A 26,279-nucleotide genomic window follows, 5' to 3' on the forward strand; every position below is an offset into this window, starting at 1 on the left:
ACTCATTTACTCTCTTTTCAACGCCGTTTCACTGGCTCTCGGACCAGTTTTAGCTAAGCTCATGATGTAGCAAGGTTTATCATTTTAGATTTCGCCCCTTCTTCTTAAAAAGAAAAAAAAAAGGGGCAGTGGAAAAAAAAAAACAAAAAAAAAAAACACATACCCAGTGGGAGCGGGACTCTTCACTCTGTCTCTTGCTGACTGACTCTCTCTCTCAAGGTTTTGGTAAGCACTGCTGCTCCTCCAGGTTTTAATAAGCAGTGGAGCAGAGGGCTTGTGTGTGCGTGTATGTGTGTGTGTGAGTGCATGGCTGGTTGTACGTGCGCGAGTTTGAACAGTGAGCCGGTAACGAGACATACACCCTGTCTACCACCACTACCAGCACAACCAACGCCGCGCCACTGTTTACTCTAGCAAATCCTGAACGAGGCCGCGGTGCTCCGAAGAGAGCTTTGCTCCTGTTAATTGGTCATTAAAAGTAGTGGTTTGTGGGCCTCACTAAATCTTTAAACAGGCCATGAAATAATAAAAGGGGAGGTTTGTCACCGCTGTTCGCTCCCCAGAGCAGGCGGAGAGGGAGATAGGAAGAAGAAAGAGGAGCAGGACTCGGCTTTTGATCATTATCTGCAGAATTAGCATGACTGATAATAATTGCTCTGTTCATTTCAGACCTTGTAAATACATTGTAGATGTGGGGCTGAACGTCGGCAGATGAAAGGAGGTTGTCACTGATGTGTGAGGGGGTAGAAAGAGGTGGGCTGGAGGGGAAGATTGTGGCAGTAATCATGATTAGTGAGAAGAATACAAAGTCTTGTTAGACACAGGTTCAGGCAGCGGTAGATTGTTGTTCTTTGCGCTGAACCCACAGCACTGCACATGTTTGACAGTGGGTACTTAGGTGTGTGCGGTTACATTGTTATACTGTTCTGTGTAGGAGGAAAGACTACTGAATAAGCTGAAGAGCCAGCGATGAATTTGCACAATGACAATCCTCTGACTTAATACTAATGATATCAAAGAAAGTTGGCTTTATTAAAAAAGAAAGAAAAAAACCCGACACCAGCAGGATGGAGACAACAGGCGTCAAAGCATACATGTAAACACTATCTCACACACACAAACCATACTGTGTATTGTACCCTCCTAAGCCCTGTGAGAGTAATGATTCTGTTATACTTGCATGGCTTCTCATATATTGATTCGGACCAGGAGGAGGCCCCTCCCACAGGGGCCCCATTCCTCGGCTCCCTACTCGGCTCCTATTGTGCCTGCGTGTGCATGTGTGCAAAATACCAGCAGTTGGTGTGTCAGCAGAGACTTTGTGTGTGTAATGCAAGATGGAACAAAAAAAAAAAAAAAGAAGGTTGAAATAAAGAGAGGAATCTGGACTCTGAATCTCTCTGACATCTTTAAGAGTAACGACCAATCCCCTTACACCACATCCACCAGCGTGTGCACATAAATTCACACACAACATATGACCGTGCACACCCTCATTGTTGGGGTATCAGTTCAAGCCGTCAATAATGGCGCAGTGGACTGTGAAGGGACAGGCATGACCCAGACTGCCCATGCTGTTATGTCTGCGTGTGTGTGTTGGGTTCCATACAGTCATGCAAGCGCACCCAAAAGACACGCACACACAGATTAAGAGAGCCTGATCGCTGACCCACATGACCTTTCCCTCTTCACCACCCTCCTTCTGTCTGGGTGCTCGCCCGTGTGTGTGTCTGTGTGTGTGTGAACCCCCTCTGTCTCCCTTCTTCTCACTCGTCCACCCAAACCTCCCATTGTTTCCTCTCCTCCCCTCCATTGTCTCAGCTGAGAATGGAGAGATGAACAGCCGGTGAAAGAGGGATGCTGATGCAGAGAAGTGTCTGCTGGAAAGTTCTTCATGCTGTGGAAAAAAAAAGAAAAAAAAAAAAAAAGAAGAGGTTTGCTGATGTGTTTTTTGCCAACACTCAACTTAGGAAGGTGAGACCGCAACAGTGGATAAAATCCATTTGGGAGCAAATTACCTGCATCACCACTATTCATTTTTTCTGTTTAATTGAAAACAGATTCACACTTTATTTAATTAGAAATTAGCATAACTCTTTTGCCTTTTTATTTAATGCACAAAGACCTCGAGTAATTTTCATGTTTTAAGCCGAAGCGCTCTCCCAAGTTTTACATTTTCAGCCCTGAAAGTGTTGATAAAACAGCAGACATCCTCAATTTGTTTTCCATCCAATCATACAATTTTTTTCTCCTGTTTTCATTGCAGCAACTACTTTACTGTATTTTCTGAATGCCATCCATCATGTTTAACTTCCCCTTTATTGCAGCGCGTTGAAAATGCATCTCACTTAAAACGAACAAAGCTTAAATTTGTCTTGCCGCTACGCTGACTGCCGTATTTCACGTGATATGAACACATGAAGGTAAGACATGATTCTACCACAGAAGATACATTTGACCTATGAAGTAATATTTTGAAAACGCTCCGGCAAATTCACATGACAGCTAACTAGGTTTTGGCTGCCATCTTCAGGCTGTTGTGAGTATTACTCCCCACAAGCCACAGATATGATTTAAAAGCCCTACAGCTAAACATGGTGATTGTTCCTTCATGAAAATTAGACATCCCCACCCCTAATCGCTTTTAATTTCATTCAAGGATTTGTAGACACCGTAACCCTAAGACTTACGTTACACATAATCATTACGTGTGGCATGTGTTTACATAAACGTACATCAACAGCTCAGATTCTTGTAGATTTATATGCACCTTAATGATTTTCCTCAAAAGCGTGAACAGTTAAAGTCTGAGAAATGAACAGCAGAGCAGTCACCATATGAATATACGGCAGGCTGAAAGCAAAATAATCACCGTGGTTAAATCTATCGCAGAGATTTTCAGAGAAATAATAAGTACATTCCCAGGTAGCTTTCAGGCCAATTCAGCCAGGTTTACCACTGCAGTGACTCTGGATGTGTTTTTTTTATATACAAATCTATCTGGAACATTAGATACAGTGAAAGGAAGTGTGCTCCAAATCATTCTCTGAACCCTCGGGGAGTTGTGGTATTAAATAAGACCTACATTTGGAGCATTAGTGGAATTCAATATGGGCAATGTAATTATTCTGCTCAATAAGCCACTGGAGGAGGATATTCCATTTGCTACAAGCAGGTAGATTCAGGTGCTGTTTTATGTTCACACAATATCATCCAACTCGCTACTAGAAATATTACACAAACATCTGCCAAAAAAAAAAAGAAAAATGCTTTGCTTTTAGTTCATGATTATAACTGTTTATCCATTTTACTGTTGCTGGAAAATGACAAAGTGGAAAAAAAATCATTAAATTCTAACATTTGAACATTTTACGTGGCCAGTACTGATGAAGCAATTCGCCAATTGGTTAATTTAATTTAAAATCAAAACTAATTCGTGAAGCAGAAAGGTTAAAAAACAACCTTCTCAAAAGTAAAGATTTGCTGATTTTTCCTGAGTTTTTGACTCTTGTATGTAACAAACTTAACAGACTTAATCATCAAAAACAACAATAATCTGCAGGCCAAAAACCCCATTTATCAGTGCAGTAATATTAAATGAATTACCATCTTAAAATAAAGAGAGCAGAACACATGTCAACGGATAAACATGAAGCTACAGTACAGTGCTAGAGCCTATCTGCAGCATCACCGACCCAAAACATAAAGAGTGCGAGTTTGAAAAGAGACAGGGAGGGGGTGTTGGGTAGGGGGGGTATGCGTTTCATGCTGTCCCAGTTGCCTAAAGTGATTCTCTCAATAATGTATTAGAGTACTTGTTTATTATTTACTGTTTACACAGCTCTAGTCATGCTGCTTTTGTGGATTGACATTCTCACCCGCACCGTCTGCGCAGAGCAGGCGAAACAACAAGCAGCGCAGACAGACAAGCTGGTCCCGCCAGCCGAAGCAGGCAGCCAACCAAACCTGGCAGCCACCCGCTCCACGCCACGCTCAGTTGATGCAAAGGCACTGGACTGAGAAATAAAAGACATCCCGGTTCATAGGAGCCGTTGTACATGCATCCTGAGGTTGTCAAAGAGAAACACACACATACACAGTGGGGGTTTGAAAAGGGTTGGGGGAGGAGGTTCTGAGGGCACTGAAGGGGTACTGATATTAATATTTATGCAGACACCAAACTGGCCAACACCTCCCTCATCTGCCTTACTCATGTTTTTTGTTAATTTTATATCTTCTTTTAGCAATCTTTGTGTATGAATTAAAAGAATGGAAATGGAGGGTGAGAACCTTACCTGGTGAACAAGATATGGAAGAGTTATTTAACCATTTACAAACTACACAAACACGCACAAAGAGTGAGCGAAAGGTATACTATAAGACTATATGATATCATACCAGGATTAAGTGTTTTTTTAGCTCAAGAGTATAGCAAGTTTGGCATAAAACTACATTTTCTCTTCAAAATGTAATTAAAACTCAAAGGAAATCCCTTAAATCTCAATGACTTGAGGGAAATGAGTGACAAATACTTAATTTTTTTCTCATGCCACATAGGCTCAAACCTTAAAGCAAGGCCGAACCCGAAATTCAAAGTTCAAAAAATGAACAGAGATGTTTTAATTCCACAAAAGCCAGGTTAATAATGTTTTTGCAAGCTTTTAAAGTTTCTTTCAATTCTGTGGTGTTTGTATATTCAGTAGGAAAATTTCAAAGTCCGATCAATTATGAGAAAAATTTGCAAATTAGCTCATTTTGATCAAATCTAATAATTAAATAACACCAAGAGTGATGACAGTGAAATATACGGTACTAAGTAAATGTGTTTCGATGATTACCTTATCTTGGATTAAAAGAAGTATCTGGATGTTAAATATAAAAGACAAATTAGCCTCCAATTATCTGTTCATACATGCACAGCAGATGTCTCCTCACAGCACATGTGAAGTGTTTATTGGGGGAGGAACTACACCAATAAAAATCTGGTGATTACAACCAGAAAAGTCTATCTCTGGTCATAGCAGACAATAATTACATCGTCTGGTGCAGACTTTAAAGCCGATCAGTTCCCAGGCCAATTTCTTCTGGAAAAAAATAAAAATGTGGAGGTAGACATTTGTGCGCACACATGGGCACACTCGCACAACAGACACTTACTGTACCCCAAAAACAAAAACAACCACAAGCTCTCTCTCTCTCACATACACACAGCATTTTCAAAGTCATAAAGCGAGGGGACTTCAAATGCAGCTATTTGTTTGGGGCCTGTTGTCGTGGGAATAGCGAGTGCGACTGTGCTGGTTCATTAGAATTCCTTTCAAGTTGTGGAGTGCGGCCTCCCTGTGTTCCTCTCCCCATATTCCCTGACCCCGACGCATCTCCATGGGGCTGAGGTAGGGCGGGGCACAGGGAGAGGACGGGGAGGTAGGGGTTGGAAGTAAAGCACAGTACATTGCACTGCAAACATACAGCGAGATAATAAAGTACACACTGCCTGCACCGAAACACACATCAGAAATAGTTCTTTGAACTGGATGTAAAGTCAGAAAAAATAAATAATAATAAAACGCGCACGTGCCGAAAAAGGCACACGCTTTCTTACCATTTAATGCAGGTAAACAGCCACATACACAAACAGACACACAACAGAGAGCTCTCCTCCCTAACAGTGTCACCTCGCTGCATCACCCTCTCAGGGATGCTGGGGGAGGTTCGCCTCAGCAGGCACAGCTCAATGCTCGGTCGCAGGAGAGCCTGCGATGTTGTGTTCTTGCCACCAGAGATGGTGGCAGAGAAAATTGTTTGTGTAACACACCTGGATCTTTCTGGCGCACTAATAATTAGACCTCTCAAGAGCAGCTTAATGTTGCCTCGAAAGTCCTCAACGCAAGAACAAATCCTGAAGCATCTGCATTTGACGACGGTTAAAAATGAGCGAGTCGCATTTCAAACGTAAGATTAAATAACGCACACGTGAATTAAGATTTCGACTGGTAGGCAGGAAAGAAGAAATCTCCTTGATATCCAGTTATTATAGTGCTGCTTAACTAACATGTATCTTCTATGAATAGACGTGAGATGCGCTCAATTTTACTGAAAATTTAAATTTAAGTTCAAACATTTTAACACTTGCCTCTGCGAACAAACAAGAGCAAATATTCTCGAGTGATTAGAATTTTACATAGAAACACAAACACTATAATGTGATGGAAAAATACTAAAGATCATAACCACAAATGTTCATACAGATGTTGAACAGTGAAGAATTACAATCATTTATACTGCTGGCAAAATGAAAATGTATTTTTGTGGGCTTTTTATACTTCCAAACCATTACTGGAGCATTTTGGTGGAACTGTGATAATGACATGTTCATCACGATGAGAAACAATCTTGTGAAAGCGCAAAAGACACAAATTATTGTTTGGGTCTAAAACATAAACCACTGATTGCATATCTGTGAAGACTGAATGAGCAATATGTAATAATATTAGTAAAATAATTTAGACAGACAAGTCAGCCTTTCTTTTGGAATATTAACTGCATTTAAGGCATTTATTATGTAAGAACATGTGGAATTTCTATCACAAAGTAACTGATATTAGTTAATTTGTTTGCAGCATTGTCCAGTTCGCCGAGTAAAAATGAAGTGAACCGTGACCTGTATGAGGTTTTTTTTCTCTCAGTTGGACGGAGGTCACTTTGGCAGGCTGGGCTCCCGGACGAGACCCCAGCGGGCGCCAGACTGCAGGGAGAGGGACGCAGAGCTGCTGCCCGTCACAGCCCAGTGGTCACCTGACGGGGCCCCAAGGCCTGCCAGACTGACACCACCGCCGGCCAGGCAGGAGGCAGAGAGGGGGCAGAGGAGGGGGCCAGAGAAGGGGTGCATGGAGGTGGAGGTTGGCATAAGGGACAATCAGTATCCAATGCATTTATCTATTTCACATAGTAGGGTACTGTTGGAGATGACACTCAGAGAAGAGAGGGTCAATAGAGCGCCTACAACTGGAGTATATGAAGGGTGGAGAGGGTTGGAGCACAAGACAGCAATTACTCAGCATATAATAGATGGATAGCAATACATGCAATATGAAGCAACAATGCCTTTGTAGAAAAAAATCTGTTTGATAAAAAATTATTATCTGTGACAGAAACGAAAAACTAGATAGCGGAGAAAAAAAAGGAGAGTGGAAAACTAGTTGTGTATGTCCCAGCATGTGTCTGAGGCTCGCATGGAGGAGGGAGGAGGGCAACACTCAGAGAGTCTCTCAGGCGTGTCCAGAGCATGAGCCAAGTACCTCTACTATGTTCGAGTCCACACACAAACACACACACACCTGCTCTCTCCCTCCCTAACCTCAACACTTATACACAAACACACAATGTAAACACTTCCCTGACACACACTCAAACTTTTCCCCTGCAATTATAAGGTTAATGTAGACTCGTAATCAACTCATCCGTTTTCTCCAGTTGTTCCTACATGAGTGATTCCCAGCTTTAGTCGTCCTCACATCCCTTTTCTCATGGAGGCCCGCCTGCCAATTTTTTCCTCATACACATTTTCCACACTTCACAGCTCTCCCTTTATTGTTTAACATGATATCTTTCACACAGGCAAGAAAACTCAAGAGACCGCTCCGTGGTTAGATCTCTGTTCTGGTTTCTAAAGAAATACTGAGATCATTTAAACATCACAGAAACATCACATGATTTTATCAGCCAGTTGATCGACTGTTAAAATTTGTAATGACTCCCATACACATTCCTAATAGACAACCACCTGTACCTACCCAGCCCAGAGGGAGAATCAATGTACACAGAAGATAACTATCTTGAGGTAAAATAAATAAAGGCATGTCACATACTTGGTGGAATTGTCAATCTGGTATCAGAATGGGAGCAACTTGCAGATAACACTGTGAAAGTCTGCATTTAACCTAAACTACAAACTGTATATGGAGGATGGAAGCAGCCATCATAGTCATTTGAAAATGAATGTAAAGAGCAAAGTGGGGAACTGGTTGAGAAACTGAGGTACGCTGCACGCTCATAGGTTGGCGACTTTATATTCACGATGTAAGCTTCCCCTGAAGCACCACCGGCTTTTTCCATTTGTTTTTCCTTCATATTCTACAAAATGAACATCAGTAAGACTATAAACTTATAAACTTGGACTTCCAGGCAATTAGAAAAAAAGCGCGTTTAAGGCACTTCTGCACTGTGGTCGCTTTTCAGACATGAAAAACAACATCCATCTTTTTACATCTGATCTTTAGGTACCTGAGCCATTTATTTATGTAGGCACCAAAACTATTTTGCTGCTTAAAAACAATCAAACAAAACTAAACAGATAGTGAAAATGGAAGTAAACAGTGAGTCAAAACCAAATGAAAGCAAAAAAAAGATGGATCTTGAATCCAGAATCTCCTGGGTGAAAGTTGTCTTGATATGAGTAAAAATGGGCAGCAAACCCTTTTTAAAAGGAAAATAAATATAATGTGTAAATACATGAGTCTAACACGTTGAAGATATGAAAAAAAAATTAAAGAGTTTTCCATGTACATGCTTGCAAGTCTGCATTATGAGCACACACCCTCGGAATGAAGCAGCATTTGATGGGGTGAGCAGATTAAAACTCGCCAAAGAGCCGTGCGTGTTCTACACTTCGGCGTACTCTGTAACTTTGCAATTAAATAGTAAATGGATCAATGTTTGTATATGTTTGTGTGTGCATGTGTGTGTTGAGGGGCCTCAGGGGCCTGTCCTAATGAGCTATCTGTGTGCATTTCTAACAAGAGCTCGGTGCAGCGCCCACGGCACTGTCATCCTGGGCCGCGGCTGACCTTGCGCCGCTGCTAGGCTGTGTCGTTTGCTATATTTATGGCACCACCGCCACCTTGCTGTGTGTTTGTGTGCGAGTGTACATTCGCCAGTGTGTGCATTCCAGGAGGGCGGGAGTGCAGGGGGGCTCACTCAGGAAGCAAATACTGTGTATATCAGCATAATGAATCAAGTGGCAGAGAGAGAGAAAGAGAGGAGAGAGAAACAGAGAGGGAGAGAGAGGGAGGGTGGATGGAGAAAGCCATTTTCCCTCTTCTGTTTTCTACCCTCCCGGCAACCAACCCCTGTGGTGTCTATTCTCTCTATTCGCCTTATTCCCTTTTTTCAACCCTATTTTCTATTTTTTTCCCTTATTTCTTTTTTTTCCCCTTTTCTTGGATTGATCAGATTGCTTCTCCCTCTTTTAGCAGAGCATTAAAAGCAATCTTTCAGGCACTGGGAGTTTGGCTGGACAGAGCACACAGGAGCTTATTTCACTCCCCCTCTGTCTCTACTCTGGACATACGACATCAGCCCGGCCAATGAGAATCAGAGTTTTGAGCATTAACAGCATACAGTAAAATATATGCTGGTAGCATGCATCAACCACAGGCTGTATCCACAGGCTGTGAGGCTCCTGAACTCTCTGCCCCCCTCTCACGGACAATAACCATATCCAACTTCTTAATAGCAATGAACTGGTCTGCATTGGTGCATCATATCTTTATTCTCTTCCCCCTCCTGCCCCCCCCCCCCCTCTTTCTTAAATAGATAACTATCATATCTGATATCATATCTCACAGTACAATAATATTGAATGGGTTGCATTGTTGTATTTTGTCATGTTTCTCAGGTCTTTGTCTGAATTTCTACGAACATTATTGCTAAGGATTGTCTTATTGCATTGGAGTCACACTGGGTTAAATATGTACACTTGGGTTTTAAGGGGTATTTATTATTTTCTTCTTTTTTTTGGGTTGTATGGAAGCCCCAAACGCAATTTCATTGTTCTTGACAATGACAATAAATAAATAAATAAATACTAAATTCATGTTAAGCTACTGTGCAAGTATGCATGCAGCTATGTGAGTTTGGCACTAACCAAGCCAGCTGAATCACCAATGGAATAATAATAATGCATGTGCATGGAATCATCTGGACCCCCTGTTCATTTCTGTGGAGGGGAGGCTAGTGCACACACTCGCACACAAACACACACTTAGATACATACACGGCCTCAATATGCAAAGCTCCCCTGTGCTGGGTTAAGGGAGAGGGGCGTGCTGCTGTGAATACTCATCTGAGCCTGGCAGAGGGAGCTGTGTGTATCCCCCCATAACCTCGGGGCGAGGGGCAGGGGAGGGCACTCAATTTGCGTGGGATACACATACACAAGTAAAAACACACATCTGAAAACACATTGGCACACACGGGGACACAAACAGAGAAGTCAGACGAATACATGCTTGTACACCAACACACACACACACATTATAAACCATGCGTACACACATTCGCACATGCGGGCGATAAGAAAGGGAGCACTTTGAGGAGGGGGGCGCCGTGACCAAAAGTAAAGTTTTAATTCGGTCCTCGGGGACACTGCTTACTCATCCAACTCCCCCAAGGACCGACTTCCTCTGAAATCTATTCAAATCACATCTCTCCTCCGCCTTTTATTGCATTTCTCATATCCCCCCATCACAAAGTGACAAATCACCACACACTTCACAGAACCAACATCACTTTCTCTCCATTTTGGGGGACAGATAGATTTGGGGGATTTTTACTTTTAAACTGATTAGAGAAACTCACTTCCTGCTGGTATTTCCATTATTTTCCATGAGCATCGCTGTACAGGAGTCAGTCCAAAGAAAGCTAATACCTGAGCAGTCGAAAAACCTGGAGTGTTTTGAGGAGGAAGAATTATTTACTTGGCAAATTTGTAACTGCCACATAAAGTCCCACCGCGACTGTAAAAGAGGCTCACACACTTTCAATTCCCCATCTTAAATGCACATTGAACACTAATTTCATTGCACACTCCCTCTAGAACATGCAAACACACAAGTATAGGAACACACTCTGCAACTCAAGTCCCACACTTCGTGCCAGTGTTCTGCCTCCATTCTCAATAAAGCAGGTGATGAGAGCGTCTAGGTCTAATTAGTTTATGCAGACGTATGAAGCTGGTGGGACAGGCAGCATTGTTATTATTTCTCTGCCAGCCCACTGCAGACACACACACGCACAACAACAGTGACACTTACAACGTCGTCTGCCGTATCCCCAACCACGCTCATCGAGGATGGGGGTGGCAGTGGTGGTGGTGAAATGGTGGGGCGGGTGAGGCTGGATGAGAAAGGGGGTGTCAGTATAAGGAGAGCCGGTGTGCAAGTGTGAGAAGAGAGGGAGAGAAGCGCCACTTGATATATTCGTAATGTTCCTTAATATTTTCATTTTGATGTAATTTGTGGCCCCGGTTTTTTAAATATCCGCTCTGTAATAATGTTTAATTTCAAGGGTCAGTCTGCCAAGGAGTATATTAAAGCTGATAAAACTCATTTTCCACAGGCCCAATATCGCGCCCAGATCAGGTTAGGAGGCCAGCCTCCCTGAATATTTCATCTTTTATCATGCCGATAATGGGAAGATGACAGAGGCGCATTATTACAATGAGAGAATTGCTCATTTTCCTGACGGGGAGGGCTGCCTGGCTGCTTGGCTGCCTGCTTTCCTGACTGCCTGCATCAATGACTGGCTGGGACTGCCGAAAGCCGAGGGCTCCACAGAGTGTTTGTCGCAATAAAAGCAATTCTTTCCTGGGAGAGGAGAGGTGACGAGTGGAGAGGAGGTGCAGGGAGGGGATGGAGGTAGAGAGAATGAGAGAGAGGTAAGAAAGAAAGTGAGAGAGAGAGAGAGAGAGAGAGAGAGAGAGAGAGAGAGAGAGAGAGAGAGAGAGAGAGAAAAGCAACTTTCTTCAACCACCTCACTTATTTGATTGCAATGAATAATAAATGTGTGGGCTTGCAGTTGGGGCGGGGTGGGGGGGCACTGAAGCAACAGCAGAATGTGTGTGTGTGTGTGCGTGCACACGCTTTGGTTATGTTGCATGGAAGGGGGCTAGGTGATAATAACAGATTTGAAGAGGGTCTCCATTCCAAATTAACCAATTTAATTGAGCCATTAGGAAAGAACAAAGCTGAGGCTATAGGGCGAGATGTTGTGGAGGGGGGGAGGTCGCCTCTAACCGATCAGCAGTTTTGAGAATGGAACCTGCCCCGCACGCAAATGACTAACTGGACCGTTTCTGGCGCCAGAGCGGCTTAATAAATGGACCCAATCAAGGCTGTTCTGGAGACCACCTGTGTCCCGCACAGGTCAGAACTATTAGACCCACATTAAAGGGCCGTGATAGACGCAGGCGCCACTCCAGCCATGCCAATAATGAGGATAATAAGAGTACCATAATGGCATATTTATGGGTTGGCTAGGAGAAGCAGAGGACTGGCTGCTATGTTTTAGTTTATTCTGAATTGGAGCGAAAGAAGCGGGAGAACTCAGACCCAGAGTCAGGCGAGAGACTGTGCGGCTTTAAGAAATTTACAATATCACAGCCCCCGATTTCAATTAGCAACATGATTACAGGACTTAATCCTTCACACATAAAGCCTCTAATGAAAAAAAAAAAGCAGCAAAGGAGAAGACCAGGAGTGATCAGAATAAAATTACTCACAAGAGACCTAGTTATGATACATTTCCATTTCCACTGGCTGCGCTGTGCGAAAGATCTGTCACACACCAGGTGGGCCTATCTTGGCATTTAATATGTTAATCTGTAATCTTCCTCTTCATTCAACTGTTCTACAGGCATCACACTGAAGGAATTTTCTCCTTTTTTGTCTGTCTTGCTAGAACTCTAATCGTAGCGGTTCTCACTGACCCCCACACACTGGGTACAAGAATGAATGGTGGGAAACGCTGATGCAAGTTCTGCACCAGCTAATCATTTAATATACTGATCAACTTCAAAGACAGTCCTCAAATGTAAAAAGTGCACCGTGCAAGCATTTAAAAGAGAGAGATGAGTTATGTTTCAAAAAGAGTGACAATTTATACATGTGTCCATTTGTATTTATGGGAAACACGATACAATTAAATAACCAATTAAACTTCTGTCTGATTCTCGTTCATAATTCCCATCCTTTTATTCTATGAGTGCATTGATACATTCGAACAAAAGAGGACGTTTCTACTTTCCAAATTAATATTTGGAGCATTAATGTAATTAATTAATTAACAAATTTCACCTCCAGATCCAGCTCTTGTTTATCAGTAGTCAGCAGCCACATGTTTGGGTACAGATGTGATCATTATCATCACCACCACCCCACCACCACCAGGCAGAGATACTTTGGTTGTTGTCCTGTACCTTATCCTGTCCACACAATGATTGGGTACATTATGAGTGTGTGCTACACATGAATTTTATTTATCATTTATTAATCTAAGAGGATCAGAAGAGATTTAAAGTCTTGTGAAAAATAAATGTTTTCCTACATTTTGTGTTTCCTGTGAAAAACTAAGTACACCCTGTAATTCAACAGCCTGGAAAGCCACCTTTAGCAGCAGTAACTTGAATTAATTATTTTATCTATAATTCTATGAGTCTCTCACATCATTCCAGAGAAATGGCAACAACTTTGTTTTCGTTCACTGACGTTTGCTCTTCACAGCTCTCTGAAACACTGTGGCTGGACCTTAAAACTGCCCCATATTTGACTCCAGAATACTTAAAAGTTCAGATGAGTTCACGGTCCACTTGGTGACTGCTGTAAAACAAGCCCAACTCATCAACCCTCCACAGCTGGGCTTGATATGCTTGGAAACATAGCACTGCACAATATGGCCAAACATTCCCACTTTTAATCTGATAGCACGCTGTTCCTGAAGTTTTGTGGTTTTTATTCGTTTTTTGTTTTTTTCTTCCTTCCTCTCAGCATTGGATTATCTGAGCTTGGGGTGAGTTTATTGGGATCTTCCACTCCTGGGCACATTGTGGGATTTTCTTAACATACACCTGAATGCTCCAAACCAGCAAACTCCCAAAACATCTGCTTTTACAGAGGTTTGTCACATCTGTTGATGATCAGTTAATCAAGAGTATTTGATTAGCAGCACCTGACTGCTACTCACTCTCTTAATTCCTGTGAAAGCAGTAAGTCAATAATTGTATACCCCATTCTCCTGTAAGTTTGCCTCGCATGCTCATTGTTTCGATTTTTAAAATAGGCCGTCAGGTTTCGGAAAGATAACATAATTGCATATTATGATGAATTGAAGTTAGAAGAGTTATCTAAACGATGATATCTTAGTAAATGAGATGAGTGGATGCCTGTTGTCACAAAGCTCTGAGAGAGAAAGAGCACAGTGGAGGGGGGGATGGGCAATGACAGCAACAGCAGTTCGTACAATCTAACATCTTTAGTTTAACAGCTTGTCAGTTGTATAGTTTTTACTGTAGAAGAAAGAAGAAGAAATGAAGAAAGACCTATGACAACCCAACAACCCAACCATCCTTAGCCCTTTACTAAAAAGGTGCCAGACACTTTGTGTGCATCCCTGTGGAGAGGAAGAGGAAGTGATGAGTACCCCAAAGGGCAACGGAGGTCACCAGTGACCAGCGTGACTGCCAACAACCCCAGGGAAGAGTAGGATGGAGTCAATGTGTCTGGACCCCCACACCATTGCAAAAAAAAAAAAAAAGAGGAAAAAAAAAAGAGGAAAAAAAAAAAACAAAAGTCACTCACTGTGTCGGGAGGGGTGAGTATGAAGTGCTGGGCTGAGCTGGGGTGGGGGTTAAGGGGAGTGGGTGATGGTGGGTACCAGACTGGGGCACCTCGGGGGACTTTTGGGGAGGAAGAGCCATGCACCATGTCTCCTGCTACCAACCGTTGTTCCCTCATTTGATTGTGAAGCCATGAATAATGCATGGCAGATGGGACTGAAGGAGGGGGAAGGATGGAGGGGTGGGAAGGGGGACCTCAACCTTAAAGGGGCCCTGCCACAGTGGGAGTCATTACCGATGAACAACCACACTGATGAGCCATGGAGATAGAGAGAGCTAGGAAAGAGTCAGCTAGAGAAAGAGAGAGAGAGATGGGGGATGAATGCAGCAGAAAAACAAACAAGAGATAAAAAAAAAAGAACGAAGGATGCCCATGAAATCAGGCTTCTCAAATGTTTCAAGCATGCCGCTTATTGACTGTGTTTTCCCCTCCTCTGTTTTCATCACTGTAGATGATCTGTTGTTGTTTTCATCTGTACATTCAACTATCCATAATTAAACTCTAGAAAGTACCCGTTTTTCTGTTTGTTTGCATTTGTTTTGGTGTTTCTTGGTAATAAGTTTTATCTGCACACAGGCTGGTGGTGAGTAGAAGAACATGTATAGTAGAAACCTTAAATAATGCAGTCCCACTGATAGGATGAAAGTCTAAGGCAGAGCATCCACTACATAGGGTTGATTTATGATTGATTAGAACGCTTTAAGAATTTGATACATTCTTTTATAAAGAACATAACATTAACCAGCAATGGGTCACATATGGCACAATGTTTTACCCCCAGGGCATCATTTACAGCCATGCAAGTGTTTATTGAAAAAAAATAAACAGCTTCATGTGTAACACCAGTGGGTCTGTGATGTGGGCAGTGCATATGTGGCTTTTCTTAAGGCAGTGCTGTCAAAGTTGATCATCTTCCCAACTTTATGGACTTTTAAGGTTGACTTTGTTTACACCAATGGGTGGCTTTTCCTTCCCGTTTCTGCCAGCTCCAGAGTTGCTTCTTACTTTACTGTTCCCTGCAAATCTAATGAGCCAAATAGTACAACAACATTTTACATTGTGTAACTGACTTAATAACTACTGCTTCAAGACTCTCTAAAGGAAATTCAGAGTTTTGTCTCTAAGCACATTCAACATAGTAAACTCAGTTGTACTGTTTTATAGAGTTTAAACTGTTTTTTTTTTGGTTTTTTTTTGGGGGGGGGGGGGGGTCAGGATCAAAGCTCAGTGAAGGGATAGTGCCCACAGCATAAACTCTCCTATTACATTAGAACAATATGCAAATGTGAGTATGTTACTACAGTTAATACACCTACAGGGTAATGGAGTTTCAGTTTTCCAGATAGTTCAGCAAATACAACCTCGGTTCCCTTTTTTAAAGTTGTTGGACAGCTGAAGATCACCATCCCCATTGGCCCTAGAGTGACTATTTTACACTAACTTTTACAAACATTTCATAGGATTGACCAGAATCTTACTGGTGAATGGGGGGGGGGGGGGGGGAGAATAAGAATTTTCTTATTCAATTATCGATATTAGTTGAGTACTCAACGATTCTCATTGGGTTCCCTTCGGCTCCGCTTTGAAAGTCACTCTCAGTCAGTCAATCTCTAAGCATCACATCAAAGACCTTACATTCACATAAATAAAATGCATGCTCTGTAGTCAAATGTTATTATTTGCACTCTTTGTTGTGATCAGTGTTTGGGTTGTTACTCAAAAAGACATTTATGTATTACACAGAACACTTTTCTTAAAAGTAATGCAGTACATTACTCAATTGCTATCAGGAGAAAGTCATTTATTACAATTCTCCCAACATTACTTTTGTGTTTCTCTATAAAATTTCCTAAAACCCATTTAGCAATATAAAACATAGGCTACAGTCCCACACACAAGAATAATCCCTATTCTAATGGGGACACACATACGGCTGCTCATCTGTTTGTAACCTCTTGAAGTCCAGGGTCAGGCTGCTGGGCTTTGGTCAGCATTCACTCAGCTGTAACATCACTTTGGGTTCTTGGCTAGCTTAGTGCTAGCATGCTGTCTGTGCAGGTGCTTGCAAAGAGTCAAAATTGTGTTAGCAGCATAATGTGGTTGTTTTTGTTCTGGATGCAGCTTTCACTTTACCATCCCATCTTCAATCTTTTGTGCAATAAAAATAAAAGTAAGGTCCACATCTATGACTGTGCCACTCTTTTCCTCGTTTAGGACACAAACTGAAATAAGCTGATTGTAGCACAAGTGAAAGTGGAATCAATAAGCAAGATCGATAGGCAAGCAGATTAAAAAATTCCAAGAAACTGAACTATCCATTCCTACTGGTGAATGGAGCCAACTATCTCCATCCCTGGCCTTTATTCTCCTGTGCTGCTGGCATCTTGTATACCATTGTGTGGAGTGCATACCCACTAATTAGTGCAAACTAACTTGTGCAAAATAACCTGCGTGCTTAAATATAGTAGATAAAGGGCAAAGTGATGACGTAGCAACTCTGTTTCCTGATCCAAGTGCCTCTTGTGTTGGATGAGTGCCTTGCTTTTTAAATATGCCGGAGTGCTTTGTCATGTAACCTGCAACACAGATTGATTTTACTATGAATTTATCAATAATTATGATGCATTAATGGTAAAACAAGCTAAATATCACCTTGATTGGAAATTCGAATTACTCCAAACATCATCAATCCCTGATATCATCAACCTGTCGAACAGCCCTATTTGGGACTCTATGCCAAAAGTTAATAAAAATACAATGTAATGATTTGCAAATAACAATCAAAACAAAACTACTACACTTAAAGCTTTAAAACTAATTCATTTGGTATGTAATTCGCTGTATATATAAAAATAAATAAATAAAAGTTTTATGAAACAAATACATTTCAAGAAGGTTGGCGCTGGTTTAACAAAAGACTGCCAAAGTTTGATAATGGTAAAAGAAAGACGTGACAGAAGATCTCAAAACTAGTTAATTTTATTAGTAACATGATTATGAACACAAAAAACATCCCAGAGAAGCAGAGTCTTTCAAAAGTAAAGAGAGCCAAGGTTTCTTGGCTCTGTGAAAGAATGTCTGTCGTTTAAATATTTCAGAAATAAATTCATCAACATAAAATTACAAAGATTTTTTGGCTGAAAACTAATATTGAATGGAAACTAATATTGGGTCTTGAGTCAGTGCTGGATAAAAAATACAAACTCTCCTCTTTCCAACGTTACTTCACTTCATTGATATTTGCACCACAGCATTTCATTCGGTTGATGTCTGAACCTTGACTGTGCCATTGCAACACCTTGAAACTTTTCTTTTTCAGTCATTTTGTTGTAGATTTCCTGGTCTGGTTGGAATCACTGTCCTATTGCATGACCCAAACCCACCAACATCACTGTGCTTGACATGCTTAGTATGAGGCATTTGTGCTGATTTGCCATTTGGTTTTTGCCAAGGTGGCGATGTGCTGTCAGCTGCCCAAAGGACATTTTTCCAGAGTTCTTGTGGTTTCTTCTGATGCAACTTTCCAAACAAATCCTCTTTAGAGACAAGAAGCTTTCTCCTGGCAAACCTTCTAAACAAACCACATTTTCTCAGGAGCTTTAACATTTACCATGCAAACTAAAGTCTGTAGAGTCTGACATGTAGCTTGTGGGTATTTTGCAATTTCTCTGAACATTATGGTCTGTCCTTGGAGTGAATTTGCTTGGATAACCATTCCTGGGAAGATTGTAGTATGGTGTTAACTACTACCTAAATGCTAGGGAGTAGCAAGCTACCAAAACATCTGCTTTTATAGAGGAGGGCACATTTGATGATGATGATCAGTCATCAAGTGCATTTGGCTACTACTTAACCTCTTAATTCTTATGAAAGCAATAAGAGTGTACAGTACTTAGTTTTTCACAGGAATGCAAAAAGTCTTGTGAAAACTTTCACATACCTGTACGTGATGAGGGACATGTCATGGGTAATTTGTACATCTGTGGAGACCCCAATAATTTTGAATGATATCTACTAGATTTGAAGAATCATATGCTGAAATGCAGAGAGTGTCGTTATCAGGGAAATATTTGCTTGTTTCAGCGAGACAATGACAGACCACATTTTTCATGTTTTTTAAAAGCAAGGTTTTGTAGTTAAAGAGCCTGGGCACCAAACTGATCTGCCTGCACTCCTGTCAGCTATTGAAAACATCTGAAGCATACTAAAAGAGAGTACACACAAAGGAGGACACTGTTTAGCATCAAGCAAGAATGGAAAAAAAATTGGCTTTGAAAATTAGAGTAAACTAAACCCTCACTTTCCAAACATGGTGATGCAACACACTGGGAAGTTGCTGGGATAATACATATGTGTTTTTCAAGAAACAAATAAAAAAAAAGATCCATCTCCGTGCTCCTTTCAAGAAAGTACTGCCTTTAAATTATTTTGAAATCATCTTATTCTATAATAAGTACCTCAGCTTTTTGGAAACAGCAAATAATAACCAAAACAAACAAACAAACAAATAACAACAAAAAAAAATAAACAATCTTTTAAAAGCAGTTAGGAGTTCATTAAATGTTTGAGGTCAAAATTTAAAATTTTGTTTTTGTTGCTTTTTGACTCTAATCTATTATTGTAAATTGAAATTCTGAGGACTGTGAAGTACGTAAAAGCAGTGTGACGCCTTTAAAAACCACCTGATAACGCAAACATATTAAACAGTTAGCATATTATTAGAATATTTTAATACATAATTAATTAATTAATTTTAAGGGAGCAACTGACACACATGTAGATAAAGTGTGCTCACATTGGACAACACCAAAAACTCCCCCCACCACCAAAAAAAAAAGAAAAAAAAAAGAAACTCATACTTGCAAATCCATAGAAACACAATTTCTTTCCACATATGCAAGTTGGAGGAACAGGAGGTGGGTGGGAGAAGGAAATGAGCAAAGCCATCCAGCAGTATTGCTGCTTCTAGCAATATGTGTATGAGTGTGTCAGTGCAGGTGTGTATGTTATCTTATGTGTGTTTGAGAGCCGTTCCTGCGGCAGCAGCTAAGGCGCTGTAGCGGCACTAGGTGTTATCACTCATTCTGATTCCGTATTACAGCATGACGGATGGGCCCCCGCGGGCCGGCGAGCGTCGCCACACGCTTATTACCGTAGCTCTTAAGTGGGAGTTGATTTAGCTTAAATAGGTTGTTTCATAAGGAGAAGACACCGGCGCTGTCACCACTGCTCTGCTCCTCACTACAGCAAACCACCACTCTAATTGAATAATGCCTTCTTTACATACCTATTAGGGCGCTTAGGTACAGAGTGTGCCCCAATAATTGCTTATACAACCTGGCTAATTTGGCCTTCACCCTGTGCATGCACAGACACGCACACATGCACAGACAACCCTTCTCTCCCTAATGTGTAATATTCATGTCTCTAATATCCATGGTATGTGCATGTGCTATACTAATTTTAAAGTATTGAGTGAAGCTCATTACTATTGCTCCAGTGAATTAGAAACAACAAAACAAATAGTCCTACATTTGAGTAATAAATCCAGGACTTGATACTGCATATCTAATTTGATATTTCTTTAACCTGAATCCAATGGAATTGCTGGATTCTGAATGCTATAAAAGTGCAAATAGACCTACAATCTAAAGGATTAGTGTTTCATTTGCATATCACAGAGAGATATTTCAGCATGCATGTTCCAATAATACAAGCGCCATGCTGTTTAAGCGTGGAGGTGGTTACGATGGGAGGAGGCTTGGATAAAAGCACTTCGATTAACTAAATGTTGATCCATTTCCCTGTCTCCGTTGGCTTTGAGAGATTATTGCTGATGCAACAGTGCGATGGCATGTGAATTGTGCACCACTGTGCAGTGGAACCTGTGCCAGCTCTCTGTAAGTGAACAAGGCACCATGGATTCTTGCCAGCAACAACATACTCCCAGGGAAGCTGGAGTTGGCCGTCAATCATGAGCCCTCAAATGGAAATGCACCCTATTCTCACTAACCCACTACTTCACTCAGTTTGTCAGACAGACATAAATTCATACACATGCAAACAAACAAACACACATATACAGAGACACTGAAAGCAAAGGGGGAGAGGTGAGCACTTTGAGGGGAAAGTTTGATAAGAATGTCTTGATTAATCTAGCAGCTGCACAAAATTTAACTGAGATTTCAGGATATCATGAGCAGCATGGGAATTTTACCAGCTCAGTTGCCTTAGGTAAGAAGTGCTCAGGTTAGAAAATAATTTTACTCACTGGACAGAATTCTAAATAGATTTGGTAAATGCTAGACGTGCTATACAAGTACCAACCCCCAACCCTCCTTTAGTAAGTCCCAGTAGTTTTATATTAATTACAATTATATTCAGAATTAAAAGTGGACTTTATCTTTACACTGAGCTGAGATGCCCTTGTCCCACTTATACAAATTTCCTCTCTGGTTATGTTAACATTCAGTTTCTTATTTTAAAAGTGGAGAGTGACGAACTAGTATTCAGTGTCTACAAAACCCTTTGAGGGCTTTTTTATTTTGGTTGAGTACAATGAGATGTTATTTCGCTTGAAATAGCCAGATTTTTGGCATTCCTACACAACGAACAGCTACTGTGCTGGTGTACTCTGTCAAGTATTCTGTCAATACTACGAAAAGATGACATGACAGGACACTGAAGATGATGGCTAGGGGTGGGGGGTATAAACGGTATATGGTAGAAACGATAAATTAAACGATAAATATGGCCAACGGTAGAGATTGTGACTATACCGCTCTACCACGATAGCACATGTTGATGGTGTCATCGAGTTGCGCCTGTTTTGGTCGAAAGCATTGCAGTGGCTGCAAACAACATCATCTGCAAATTATGCCGGGCGACAGTAATAGCAAAGAGACGAAGCACTTTTGGAATATGGGGAAAGCCAAAAACTGTGCTTCCTCCACTTCACTACCATTGATTCATTAATGCTGAATTCTCTTGCAGCTGCTCTATTCCCATCTTGTTGCAGTATATTAATGACTAACCTCATATTGTGGATGGATTATCTCAGTTGTTCTCCTAACTGAAGTTTGGTCCGTTTATAGCATTGTGCCATGCAATTGCATTTGTCCCTAACCACCAGGAACCCTCATGCTAACTTTTATCGAGTGGAAAAAAATTAGCATTCATCCTTCAGCTTCACTGTGCTAATGTTATGCTAACGTAGATGTTTTGCTAGCGATCACGTAGGACATCATTATATACCAGCTACTCCGACTTCAGTAACCCTACAAAAGTCACTGCTGTTGCGTTTTCTGTCTTCATTTATGTTGGAAGTGGTAGCAGAGCTGTACGTTTTCATTTTTTCAGAAATCTCTCAGTCAGAACATGGCATATCATGTTTAGGTGTAAACTAGCGAGCTAACTTCCTGCTAACTTCTAACTCTGTTCAATTTAATAAATTCTGTTTTATTAAATTCTGTTTTCATGGATGTCTGGATGTTAAACTTAATTGTTACACCTGGTAAAGCAGCAACGCTTATCATTTTATTAAAGATGAAAGAATTTAGACAGTTTTTAACTCTCAGTGATGCCGCAGTGTTCGTTTGACGTTGGGACCTGAAGAAGACGGAGTTTTGGACCCAGATTACTCTGCAAGGCTCCTGACTACGGCAGCCGTAATGCTCCGACAATCCATCAAGCAGTGCGCCTTCATAGCTTACCAAAGTCGTTTCAAAACATTTTTGACAGATTTCTGCGAGCTGTGTACTACATAAAATCGGTTTGAGGTCAGTAAGCACAACCAGAATTCATACATAAAGCACTGTCGATTTTTGAGAAAATTAAAGGATTTTAAGTTTTAACCATAAGATTTTACACACCTTATGGTGTGTAAAATACGTTATACAGAAGAAAATAATATATCGCTATATATATATATCGTTATCGCACATGCTTCAAATTATACTGTGATATGGATTTTAGGCCATATCGCCCAGCCCTAATGATGGCTTTATGGCTTGCTCCTTTAAAAAGACAAACCTATCCCTTATCTGATTGGCTAGTTGTATTTACTTTGTTAGGGTTGGATAGATGATTTGTTATGCAGAAATGTCAGTACGTGAAGCAGTACCAACTCTTGGCAGTCTGGGGGGGGGGTTGTAATAAATGACTCACCAATAGGGCTTATGTTCAGTACAGTCCTGCTTATTTATTGCAGATACACAAAATCCTTATATGTAGTCAGGTTTATGTTTATTATTCCCTTATTATTTTTAAAATCATAAGCCACAATCAGCAACAGCTATTGTATGTTATTGCATAGACATCGTCATAATCGCACCAATATTCATTCTCTATCAGAGAGTTAGTTACCCATATGGAAAAGATATATATAAATCTTATAAAGTTTGTATCTGTCTTGTGTGAAACTTGTATGAAAAGCATACAAGAGTGAAAACAGATATAAGATTAGGGCTGCCACGATTTGTCGACTAGTCACGATTACGTCGACTATCAAAATCGTCGACGACTGATTTAATATTCGATGCGTCGTTTGAAGCTTTGTAAGATCACAAAAGACGCAGGAATAAGTGGCAGGATTTAAGAGTGTAATAACGGACTGAAACAGAAGATGGCAGCATTGCATGTACAAGGATGTCAGCTACCGGTAAACCCCGAAGAAGAAGAAGAAGAAGCAGCTGTGTCCCAGAATTCATAGCGCGGCCCAGCGCCGTTTCCAACAATGGCGGCAGCTAGTTAGTTTTAATGTTACTCTTATTATTCTTTCTGGGTCACAAAATAAACGTTTAACATATTTTCAGGCGAGAATGTAGCTCAAATATCTGCTCAGTTTATCAGGACACCACATATTTTCAAAAGCGCTCCGACGTTTTCGGAGACATCTGTTACCCACTAGCTCGTTAGCGAGCCGGGGGCTAGGCTCACTAGCGCCGTGAGAACACCGGACTCCCCGCAAATTGTTTTCAAACCCACCGCCGTCTTTCGCTACTCAGGTTAAATATATATGAGTCACTTAGATAACTTAAAATGTTATTGTTTGGCTTTTTTTTTTTTAGTATTTTATTTGTTCCTGAGTAAATCAGTTTGTCTGAGATTAAAGTTATAGTTTTTACACAGCTGAATAAACGTCAAGCAGACAACTGATTATCAGAAGTGTGAGATGCTGGAGAATATACTCCAGTGTCCTGTTATATTTTAGATAGCAAGGAGTTTATTAAACTTCACCGAAACAATCTGCAAATTTCATTAAAATTTAATAAACTATCATCTTGTCTTTATTTTTAGTTAGCACAGACCTTAAAAGCTTAAAGCTGTAAGCTAATGATAGTTATATAAGAGCAGATGCTGCTGGTGCAATAAGCTGTAGTTTTACGTCCAATGGATGATGATCTGATTAGTCGACTAATCGCAAAAATAATCGGTGACTAGTCGACTATCAAAATAATCGTTTGTGGCAGCCCTATATAAGATCCCTTGAAAAATTATATAAATGAAACTTGTATGTTTTGGATACTTACTGAAACAATATATGAAAGCAATGAGAAAGTGGCCACTTTCATGAGTAAATCACATAAGCCTTATATGATTCACTATATGAAGTAGGCCACATCTTATTCAAGTCCAAAAGGTCTGAGATGAAAGTATCACAGACCAACCAACAAGATTTTACTTTCTTGGAAAAAAGCTGCTATTACAAAGTAACATAAATTTACCATTAAATGTTAGTAATATTCACATATTCAGTCTCAATCATACATGCATGCACACACACACAAACCCTCCACCGCCTCCCTATACAAACACACGAGCAAACACACGAGCAAACACACACACACACAAAAATCTACTCAAATACACATGGGAACAATCACACACAAACATTTACAAAATGTACATTTGTATAGTCTGTACACATGTGCCCACACATGCTCACAGCCCTGTGGGTGCTTTGGTGTGCCAACCCGCTCTCTTTCCCATGCGTGTTGGCTGTGCCCTCTGGTTGGCGGTGATTGATGATGGCAATGGTGAAGCAGATCATTTGGATGGCCCCATCTACACAGGACGTAAATCAAATCAGCTTTGCTAATGATTCTCAGACGCTCATCTGGCAGCCATGGCCAGAACCCTATTGCATTTTGCACAGAGGGACAAAAGAAACATCAATAAGTCCCAAAACTGTTTTATTTGACCACTCGTTTCAGAAATTGATGTTCAATTCCTCAAAGATTTCATTCTGAAAGATTGTTCCTACACAGAGGGGACCTATCATCACAAGTCATGCATGTGTGGTGTGTGGACATGTGTGAGAAGCTCTATGTGCATACATGGATTTAAATATGACGCAAGGTGATGTCACAATGCTGAATGGGGAGAAGATTGCTTCGCTTGGATATCCAATATCAGCTCAGCACGGGTGACAAACTTAAATGTGACACAGCAATCAAACAGGTAACGCTGGAGAAAAGAAAGAAAAACAGAGAATGAAAACTTTAGCCTCCAGACAACACATGCAGTCTCTGAATCGGTCTGTGGATCCAATCCTGTTGCTAGCTGTGATGTGATGGATAACCCTGGCAGGCGAGAGGACCTCAGCCCTCAGGCCTCCATGGGTGACCCATTACAACTTTTCATTAAAGCGTCTGTCTGATGCACCGCCTTGATTTGTCCATAATTTATGATGCCATTACAAGCTAATTAGTGCCAGGATCCCTCTGCCCTGCTCAGCACGCCAGGCCCTTGGCAGTTAAGAGGGCACAAACCCCTGGCATTGGTTTCCAAATACTAGCAAAGGCTACTCTCCATAGACAGTTACTTTTTGTTCAATGCAAAACACTTTCACAACAAAAACTAAGAATAAACAAGCAGCTCCTTTACAAAATGACATTCTACGTCATGCATAAAAAGCATCAAAGTTATTTTCAATCATTATCCAGGTGTAAAGCAGAAATCTGTTCTTAAGCTCTTTGAATCTGTTTTGGTGCGTGCGACTCCCTGTCATCACTTCACAACTAAACCGTGGCACAAGATTGACCTTGTCCTTGAATTTGCTTTTGGTTTCTGCAGGCTTTGATCTCTGGTAGCTATCACTGCCAGTGCTCACTCTCACTTTATCCTAAAGCAAACCACAGCATCTGCTGCTGCAGTTTTTATAGTCTTTGCAATAATCACCACGCGTGCAGCACAGAATTCTGCATGCTCTGGATTGCTGCAAATCCAGAGCATCTAGAGTACCAGTCTAGAGCACCAGATTAATAGATGGGATTATCCTAAGTGCCCCGTTAAACACGAAATGAAAATTTGAATTTCTTTGTCTTTACAGTTATTTGATCTTAGGTGGAGAGGACGTGCAAACTTGAAAATGTGAATCATCTGAGTACAGAACAAATGTTTAACAGCAGCCTAACAGAGCAGAGAGTGACTGTCCTCAGCAGCTTGTCTAAGGATTGGAGAAGGGGGGGGGGGGGGGGGGTGTCTCATCAAAGCCAGTGCACCCATGCATGAAAGTCAATCCACTGCTTGTGTGTGTTTTATTTATTCATTAGTGACACGCGGCTTGAAAAGGAAGAAGAAAAAAGACAAGAAAGTTCCATTCAA

The 26,279-nt window shown here is 41.0% G+C and overlaps 1 long non-coding RNA gene across 4 annotated transcripts in view; it reads right to left on the reverse strand.

Annotated features, from left to right (window-relative positions):
* LOC146698995 (uncharacterized) overlaps positions 1-26,279 on the reverse strand; it is a 218,389-nt gene that overhangs the window by 174,758 nt on the left and 17,352 nt on the right. Inside the window, exon 3 of one of the 4 annotated variants that reach the window (XR_014922916.1) lies at positions 1,350-1,897. The exons of the other annotated variants lie outside the window; for them this stretch is intronic. This is a non-coding gene — a long non-coding RNA (uncharacterized LOC146698995). Of the gene's footprint in view, positions 1-1,349; positions 1,898-26,279 lie in introns of those variants that run through there. 4 annotated transcript variants of the gene reach the window in all.

This window comes from Copadichromis virginalis, linkage group LG11, assembly GCF_057382275.1.
Source record: "Copadichromis virginalis isolate Kocher_CV1m ecotype Utaka linkage group LG11, C_Virginalis_male_GT1.1, whole genome shotgun sequence".
NCBI classification, from domain to species: Eukaryota; Metazoa; Chordata; class Actinopteri; order Cichliformes; family Cichlidae; genus Copadichromis; species Copadichromis virginalis.